This window comes from Branchiostoma lanceolatum, chromosome 2 (genome assembly GCF_035083965.1).
Source record: "Branchiostoma lanceolatum isolate klBraLanc5 chromosome 2, klBraLanc5.hap2, whole genome shotgun sequence".
NCBI classification, from domain to species: domain Eukaryota; kingdom Metazoa; phylum Chordata; class Leptocardii; order Amphioxiformes; family Branchiostomatidae; genus Branchiostoma; species Branchiostoma lanceolatum.
The window spans coordinates 22,874,103-22,883,418 of NC_089723.1; the positions used below are offsets into that span (position 1 = coordinate 22,874,103).

At 40.9% G+C, this 9,316-nt stretch overlaps 1 protein-coding gene across 1 annotated transcript in view; it reads right to left on the minus strand.

Moving 5' to 3' along the window:
• LOC136426931 (uncharacterized) overlaps nt 1-7,397 on the minus strand; it is a 38,649-nt gene extending 31,252 nt beyond the window's left edge. The window contains exon 1 of the mRNA XM_066415651.1: nt 7,317-7,397. The gene's annotated coding sequence lies outside the window, so the exon portion shown is untranslated. The remainder of the gene's footprint in view (nt 1-7,316) is intronic.
• Between the last annotated feature and the right edge of the window lie 1,919 nt (nt 7,398-9,316).

Sequence of the window (9,316 nt, forward strand, 5' to 3'; positions counted from 1 at the left end):
CCATTACGACATTTTAGCGGTGTTTGAAATACTGTAAATGCAGAAATGTTCGCTGTGAACTCTTCAGCGCTAACTTAAAACCACCGCGAAACTTTTTGCCCACCTATGACTGTAGTTCTACTATTGTTTCAAACGCGAACTTTAAACCACCGCAGATACTCAATTTCACAGTACCCGGTTGACCGGTTTCGCCGCGCAACCATATACTTTGTTTGGCGCAACCAAAGCGGGTATTTCACTTGACTACGATTTGACTTCACGAAACGCGTTCGCGAAGTGGCGCATAACGGGGCCAATGGCGCCGACTTTTCGCCTAAAATTGCTCTTTTTTTTCAAGATTTAAAACACATTCGAGATTGGCCAAGACGCGGAATCATTTAAAATCTCTATATGATTATTTCTAATAATTGTACATTGATCTTTTATTTAGTGGCAACACAGAAACTTCCAATAAAGTTATCTTGTATCTGATTTGGAGCGGAAGCTGAGAATGTAACATTCCGGACGTGACCATTCTGTGTGTAGAGGTTACCCGTGCGTCGCACCACAAATAAAACTATCACACATAGTCAATTAATTGATTAAGTCTTCTGATTGAAATACGTTGTTGACGCACGAATCTTATGTTATAAATGATCACAAGGCTACCTACCACCCAAAGGCATGACCATAGCTTGTCCAGTACAAAATATAGAAAAAACAAAAAAAATTCTCCTGTAGTACCAAGGAAAGCCGCCGGATGGCCCAAAATGTCATCATTTCTTTTACATGACAAGACCTAACCACATTGAAAATTTCATGACAATCCTTCAATAGCTTCTTGAGCTTTTTTGTTAAGCCACATGCATAAAACATACAAACGCCACAGAAAACATATTCTTAAAGTAGAGGAATGGCTTAGGCTGGTTTTGACGTGTTTTTAATTTGGCGCTTTTGTCGGGCTTTCTATTTTGTCCCGTTTTCTTTATGTCACCGGGCCATAATTGCCATTCCTCTACTTGGAGAGTATTGAAAACATACTCTAGGCGAAAGTAATCATCACTGAGAATCAAGTTTCACAAGGAAATGGTTATTGTTGGCGACGGAACATGGCTGAATACACGTTCTCCATGCTTTGTGAACCATAAAGCCTTCTGACACAAAGGCGACCCAGTTTTACCCTTCCTCAACCGATAGCTTTGTCATCGCACAGGTATTTGCGTGACGACCAACTTGAAGGCTTAAGAGCCAGGTGGTACGTGTAAAGTTTCTCATGCGCCACCTGTCTTTGTCAACATCTTTCGCATCAGGAAACTAGAGTTCCACGACCTCATACCTTCGCCAAATGATTTTAACCTTTATGACTGACGTATTAGGAGTGTTTCTCATCAATAATAAATCATACCAGTTGATTGTCGTAAAATATAACATGTCCAAAGTATCAGCTTAACAAATTATGAGCCTACAGTTATGCTAATATTTATCATCAATTATGCAAAAGAGGCCCTTATTAACATAATTTGATTCAACGATGTTAACATTCACATAACTTCCCGATGCCACAACAAAAGTATTAAATGTATGAAATTGCCGTCATTTGCCAGTGTGGAATAATACAAGTTACTCATTAAGTATGCAAATTAGGCCCACATTTGCATATTTTCTATCTATTAACAGTCCTCTCTTCCTCAGTTACAATTTGAATAGTCATATCATGGAACAAAGCGGATTTTTAAAGTTGCCTTATTAATTATGCAAATTAGCATCTGATTTGCATAATTATTGTCCAATCATACTAAGCATCACACAAGCTATCCACATACCAAAAATGATGACCATCCATCAAGGCCATCTTGTTATAGTATTTTCTCATTAATTATGCAAATGAGGTCCTCATTTGCATAGTTCATATCAATTAATATTTCTCTCTTCCTCAGTTACATATGTCACATGTTTCAGAGTCCTATCAAGGAATTTGGCGGAAGTATAAACTTTCCTCATTAATTATGCAAATTAGATACTGATTAGCATAAGAAGTGTCTAATCATGGACATCATCACTCAAGCTATCTACCTACCAAAAATCATTACCATCCATCAAGCCCTTCTTGAGTTATTCCCTTTCAAAGTCAGACGCAAAACCTGCTCCTGCAGTTCCAAAAAAGCCGCTAGGGGGCCCAAACCCACACCACTTACTCTCTGTCCAAAGATCTATCTACCACTCAAAAATAAGTTCCATAGCATGTCTGGAACACGAGTTATCAAAACAGGAAGTTCCGCTGCAGTACCGTAAGAAGCTGCTAGGGGGCCCAAAATCTAATCGTTTTTAGGTCTCATCAAAACCTACCAACATACCAAATATCAAAACAATCCATCAAGGCATTCTCGAGTTATCCTGTGCCACTACAAACAGACAGACAAACGCTAGGTACCCTCTGCATAACCTTCTCGGCGAAGGTAACTAGAGTTCGACCACCCGTTCGCCAAGTCTTTGTAACTAAGACCATGTTTGTCCGATTATACTCTCCAAGCAGAGGAGTGGGTCCGGCAGGTTTTTGGCGTGTTTTTAGGCGTTTTTGTCGGGCTATCTACTTTGTCATGGTTTCTTTATCTCTATAAAGATAGAGATAGAGATAAAGAAACCATGACAAAGTAGATAGCCCGACAAAAACGCCTAAAAACACGCCAAAAACCTGCCGGACCCACTCCTCTGCTTGGAGAGTAGTCCGATTATACTGTATCACAGTGCATGTATTATATCATCTTGGAACCCCAAAAAACTGATGCGAGCGTGCGAATAAAAAAAGGTTGCCAAAAAAAGTTGCCTTCACTATGAAATCTGAGTAATCAGGAAGGTTGAACAAATGACTAAACACACATAGTATGGTAAACCGAAAAATAGACTCTTCGTTTTTGTACGTTCTTTTAACGTCACATCTTCTTTGACTTTGGAATCGATTTTGGCATTCTTCGACATGAATATCCTTTTTCCGATCTTATTACAGAATAAATTTTCTCATTTTGCATTTGCACGGTACGATATACAGTATGGCCAAAGCGGTACTTTTTTTCAAACGGACGCAATAGTAATAGATGCGCGCGTGGATGTCATCCATATAATGAAATCAACACGGCCTAATTCCACAATCCAGGCATTTCCAAGCATGACTAGCTGAAAGGTTGAGATATTGTGCTGCATACCGCTAGGCAACAGAATGTAGTGCCAACACTATATGCCAACACCATTCTTTTGATTGTATCTTACGAAAAACACAAAGGGCCGCTACAGAATTCACACTAAAAAGTCTAAAACCCGGTGCATGAGACCAACAGAAATGAAGTTGACGTTATCACATAACATGACAAAGCAAAGTTAGCAAATGGCATGGTCGCCTTGGTATACCCATAACAATAAAGTTTGATGGGTATAGTAAAGGGTGAGTAGGTGAGAAGACTGCCCTATTGTGTTATATGTACAGTAGACTTTGGATTTGGAATAAGAAATTCGATTTGTAAAGAGAGTATCTCACCGGACTGTGGCACGTTGGCGACTGCTTGCGAATGACCTTCGCCAACGTGCCGCGCACAAACGCCAGCTTGCCGCCCTATCGCCGCCAATGTGCCGCTTGAAATGGCCGCTTGAAAGTCGAGCTGAAGTGGTAAGCCGCGAAGTAGACGAGAACTAGACGTGAACTACTAGTAACGAGTCTTTTAAGATTATACAAATATTTCACAATATGTTACCTATGTTGCGCCAAGTATCATAAAGTGAACATCATTTTATCACTGCTAATCTTTTCACATTCGTTCTTGATTCCTCACTTGGCAACAATGCGATTTCCAATAACATCTGGACTTCAAACGCACGTCAGTGTGAGCGCAAGGGAAAGTTACCGAAAAAATCGCGAAGTTGCCGCAGCAATCTGTCGCCAACAGGCCGCAATCCAGTGAGATACTCGCTTTAAAAAAATGTTTCCTTATTTCACATGACAGCAACAGCATGGTTTGCGAGAAAACGCTTCACACACACAAATAACGAACATTCACATTGGCAATTTACAGTTCAACTGAAATCTCATATGCAGTCTATGGATCCAGTAATGACAACGGCTACCTGTCGCGGATATAGAGTTTCATAGTCAGGTACACAGAATCGCTAATAAATTGTTTGTAAATATGTACATAGGCTACGTGATACAGGGCTCGTAACATAGAGACCTGGTATAGGTATCTAATATTCATTATGTGAGTGCCTGACAAAAAATAAGAATGCCGATAAAAACGCCTACAAAACAAGCCAGAGTTCTAAGTTGAGAGTTACCAATTAGCCCCTAGCAACAAGAGCTTGTGTAACACGGGCACCCATTAGGCAAACAACAGCAAACAACGGACTGTACTACACTAGTTCAAGTACGCGGAACCCCTTTATAACAAGTCGACATTATTAGTCCTGCACGAGGCGCGATAGTCTGACGATATTCGACACTCAGTTCAGCAACTAACTCACATTTAGGCTAAGCGAGTCTTGAGACTAAGAATAAGGTAATCTTTCCCAGCTCTAAGCTGTACCAGATAAATCTCAAGGGCTATGGGAAAAGACATGTTGAAAGCGGAGATCTTAACGTTTTCTCATGATACAGTTATTTTTTCCTGATCATGTACAGAATAATATTGTATAGGAAGAAGTGACAGTAGGCATCATTAACTATTCGATTTCCATAAAAAATGACCTCGCAGGAAACCCGTAATCATTGGTTATCAATTGATAATGCCCACACTATAACGCGATAGAGTAATCTTTTGCCACAACACAGTTGAAGTATAAATAGATATCCGATCGTTATATTGTGGTACTTCATTCCTTAGTTCTAAATAAGGGTTGAAAAAGCGTTAACAGGATTGCGCGCCAAAATCCAGACAACGCGATATGAAATCTAGTAGACAATACCGAGTTAAACTTTTAGATTCTACATCAGCAATATTAATGGGCTAACTCAGCAAAACCTACAATGGAACAAGATAGCAGAGAAGAAAGGCTTTTTTTACCTACTTCAGTGCCACCGCGCAATCTCACATGCACAAAGGTTTCAGCGAGGAGAATGTTTCGCTTCCTAACTAACCACAAACCAAAAGGCACCCGAAACTGTAGGAAGACTTTCATTGGCTGAGTCAACGCTCAAGTTCGTAGTTCAAGCGATACACCTGAAGTGAAGAAGTTTAGACAATAAAGTACCGAAGGATGAATACAATAGATCGAGTTTCTGTTCAATATTTGTACATCGCCGCAGCTGTAAACATAACAGTGAATAAACAGCCAGACGACCTGTTACCCAATGTCTGTATAATGTATGTATTTATGTACAGTTACTACGTATACAGTATGTACAGATATATTAGAGGAAAATGGCTATATTACAGCAGTACATTGCAGCGCCATCCCAAAACATGTTTGGTATAGAGACTATACCGACGGCTGTAGACCGTAAAAGTTTTCCCGCCAGAATCAGAAGGAGTTTTTCACGGTCCGTTGCGCATCTAACTTACTACAGGTTAGTGCTGCGTAACTGAAACGTAACATCAGGTACAGTTGCTGGTACAAAGGTCTGGGTACAGGTCTGAACCTGCCTATGCAGAATGTTTATTTGGGCTTCAGGTATCTGATGCAGATCTAGAGAACCCATTCTTTCGAAAGGATCTCATATCAAAGTGGTGCTCATTTTAACGCCCATGTATTTACTGTTTTCCAGTGCTAAACTTGCAACTTTCTGGTAGAAATAACACATTTTTGGTAAATCAAATAGGTCAAAACGTCAATATACTTGAGTGTAAATCTATTCAGATACAGTACCGGTACATTGATACAGTATTTCGAACCTGTATACGAATCTGTTTTCGCTGTAAGCATCTCTACTACAGGTATATACATAGTAATCACGTTGGAATGTTAGTGCTGTAGTCTTCATCGAGCGCTTTTCTTTTGACAAGAACTAGACGGCCAAAGGCCCATGATCGGTATCTATTGCTTCTCTCTTCGGTATTTTGCATTGCATGAAATCTGGCATTCTTGGCTGTCGAAGTCATTTCACAACAATTCGCATGCTATGAATCCTGGCGATGCTATTTTCCAACATTACAAAACTCCTGTTGCGTTCCCTGTAGCCTGACTAAATCAATCTTCTAGAAGCCCTTCCACTGTTCAGGCCACAGTGCAGTTCCTAGGAAACCCGTCAGGGGTCTAAACTCTTCGACAAAAGAAACCTAACACAGAGAACATACCATAGCGTCTTGATTTATGCTGAAACATAGCTATAGGAACATTTGCTCCCCAAACACATCCTTCTAGACAAAGGTACAGATATTACAAACACGAGGTGTTCACGGTTTCGCGCCAAGAGGTGACGCGATCAGGTTACGCAGTTTTGAGATTGTCAGTTGAAAAGTGGCCTTGTGAAACGGGTCAGCACGTAAGTCCACATCGGCGCCTTCCAAAACTAAACGCCTGTAGCAAGCATCGGTTCGACTGAACTCACGAGAATGTAGCTACCCTGGAGGCATGACCACGGCTGTCTAAGAGACACAATCACATGCATGTACAGCGGACACTCTTGGCAACATGACTTGTTTCATCACTAAAAATAATGGCTGCTCTTCGCACAGACTCTAGCGTACAGCGTTCCTTTTATATTGCGTGTCTTGCGACCGTAGAGTTAGAAAAAATGCAGTGTTTCATATCTAGGGATGATTGGACTTATGTACTGATGATAATCACTGCGCACTCTAAAACAGCTAACTAAAACGACAAAGGGCTTAAGCTTGGTATAACTATGACCAGGCCTCGAGCGCTCCAACGGAAGACAAGTGAAACTTGCAATGGATAAAATGTTTCGACACTGTACAAACCACGATGTTACACAGTATAGTCTTAAGCGTGCTATTTTGAGCGGATACTAAAGTATTCGAATTCCCATATCTTTACCCAAACTACCAAATCCCCAAGCAAGGTTCCACTTACGCCTATATGAATATGATGAGCTGTTAGAAACATTGCGGTGACATTGTGAGCTAACTTTAACGTATTAGACAGCATTCGCCGCGGCACTAAAACGTCTACCGAAAACTTAGCGTTCTTGGCGATTGAACATTAGTAATGACTCAGGCTATGCAAAGCGGTGAAATAGCTGGCATCAAGAAACGTATTATTGAAATTTAGGCGCTAAGTTGGTTAACTTGCAGTAAGACATATAAAAATAAAGCAACAAAACGCGGTTGATACAGAATAACAATTATCCATCAAAACTAGCAGAAAAAAAATAAGAGAATGTAGATATTGGTTCCTACCTGATGCCAAGCCCCGCCGATGTATGGATTGGCTTAAAACAATTTCCAGTTTTATAGGTTTCTACCCAAATCCTCCCTAAAATGGAACGCGGAAATAACTGCATTTCTTTCACTTCTGATTGGTTGAAGGTACGGTCGCACTCACCTACTAAATATTCATGAATCTTTCGAACGACTCTTACGCATGCGCCCTTAACGACAAATGAAACGTTGAACATGTCATGGCAAAACCGTTCGTCAAAACACACAGGCCCTGCATAGCCTGGGTATCATCTTCCGTAGTAACCGCTGGCTCAATCTTTTCGCTTTAGTTTGCTAACCCATGAGGAGCAAGCGAAAAATTGAGCTATCGACGGTTACTTCGGAGGATGGTACCCAGGTTATGCCCTAGGCCCTACAAACTACAGTCATGGTAAATGCTATTAGTGCCAGTGTACTGTTAAACATATAGTTGCAAATGTGGAAGTTGATTTTTGGCCATATGCAATAAAATGTTGCAATCAGTGGAACTGTGGAAAGAATAAATGATAGAGAGAATTGCTAGTATGGATGTGCAAAAATGAATTGACAGTACCAGCGACGTATTTAAACAGCACGTAGAGGAATCAAAGACATGATCATAGGCATTACTCTCTAACTAAGCAGAGGCTTCGGTCGTGGGTTATTTCGTTGATTTTGCGGCCGTTCTCTTCCGTAGTACGATTCTATGTTTCCCTAGTAGTAGCTGCGTTTTTCAGAGGGAGGAAAGAACTCGCGGACACTCCTCGTGACGAGGAAAACACAGGATCCTAGAAAGGGAAAAAAACCGTAACCTCTGTTGGGAGAGTAAAAAGACATACACTGCCATAACCAAACACCAGGTGAACTAGGTCAGCCATGATGGCTCAGACTAACACCAGATTTTAGGTTTGTAATAAAAGCCTTTTTCTGAAAGCCCTTCCTTGTTGTATGTGCACACCTCCGACGAGTGGACTTATTCCTCAGAACAAAAGAGACGGCAACTTTCGCCATCTTGCAGATATTCTGGGGTGAACGGAGATCATCATGTGTTGACTTCGGCTGATATAATCTTATGATGATGATATGAATTACCCGGCTGGTGTTTCACAAAGTGCAACTCCTTGGTCTCGACTGTTGAAAACTATCGTACAGTCCGAACGTAATAATTCGCTTAGCTTCAATTAATTAATCACCTTCGTCAAGAAGGTTATATTTTCATGTGTGTGTGTGTGTGTGTGTGTGTGTGTGTGTGTGTGTGTGTGTGTGTGTGTGTGTGTGTGTGTGTGTGTGTGTGTGTGTGTGCATGTGTCAGTGTTTGTTTGTGTACAGCAGAACTGCAGACTTAAGCCGTAGATGGCTCTTTCTGCTATTTGGTATGTTCGTAGGGATTGACAAAAGGAAGAAATATGACAGGATTTTGGGCCCGCTATTGGCTTTCCACGGCCTGCAGTGCAACTTCTGGTTTCGGATAAATATATAACCTCATCGTAACGCATATCCTTTACCATTTAAGACGAATACAAAAGGCACTACGTATACTTTCCGGAGAAGTTTTTACATAAAAAGCCGTTTAAAGCGAGTATCAATACTAGCTCTTTGGTCCGTTACGCGGAAGTAACTTACTGTTCAACTATATCAAAACAAGAGCGCTGGCGGTCAGTCGGACTCAACACCCGTTAGGTCAGCTTCATGCTACACTTGTGTTACAAGCGTGTTTAGATTACCTGTCCCGAAACTGTTCAAGGACGAATGGAAATTTCCCCAGTTACACTCTGTGACAACAGTATAACTACAATTCCACCCCCTTCTACTGACTAGAAGTGATGATGGTTTCAGAACAAGTCTATATAAAAAATTGTATTTTGCTCCAAAATAACCATAGATTTATGTTTCCTTACTTTAGTTAGTCTGAGTTAGCACAATCTCTCGCTATCGGGGCCTCCTCCCCGAGACCCATTTAAGGGCTGCTAGTTTAAGTGTGATTTATTATCTCCATGGAA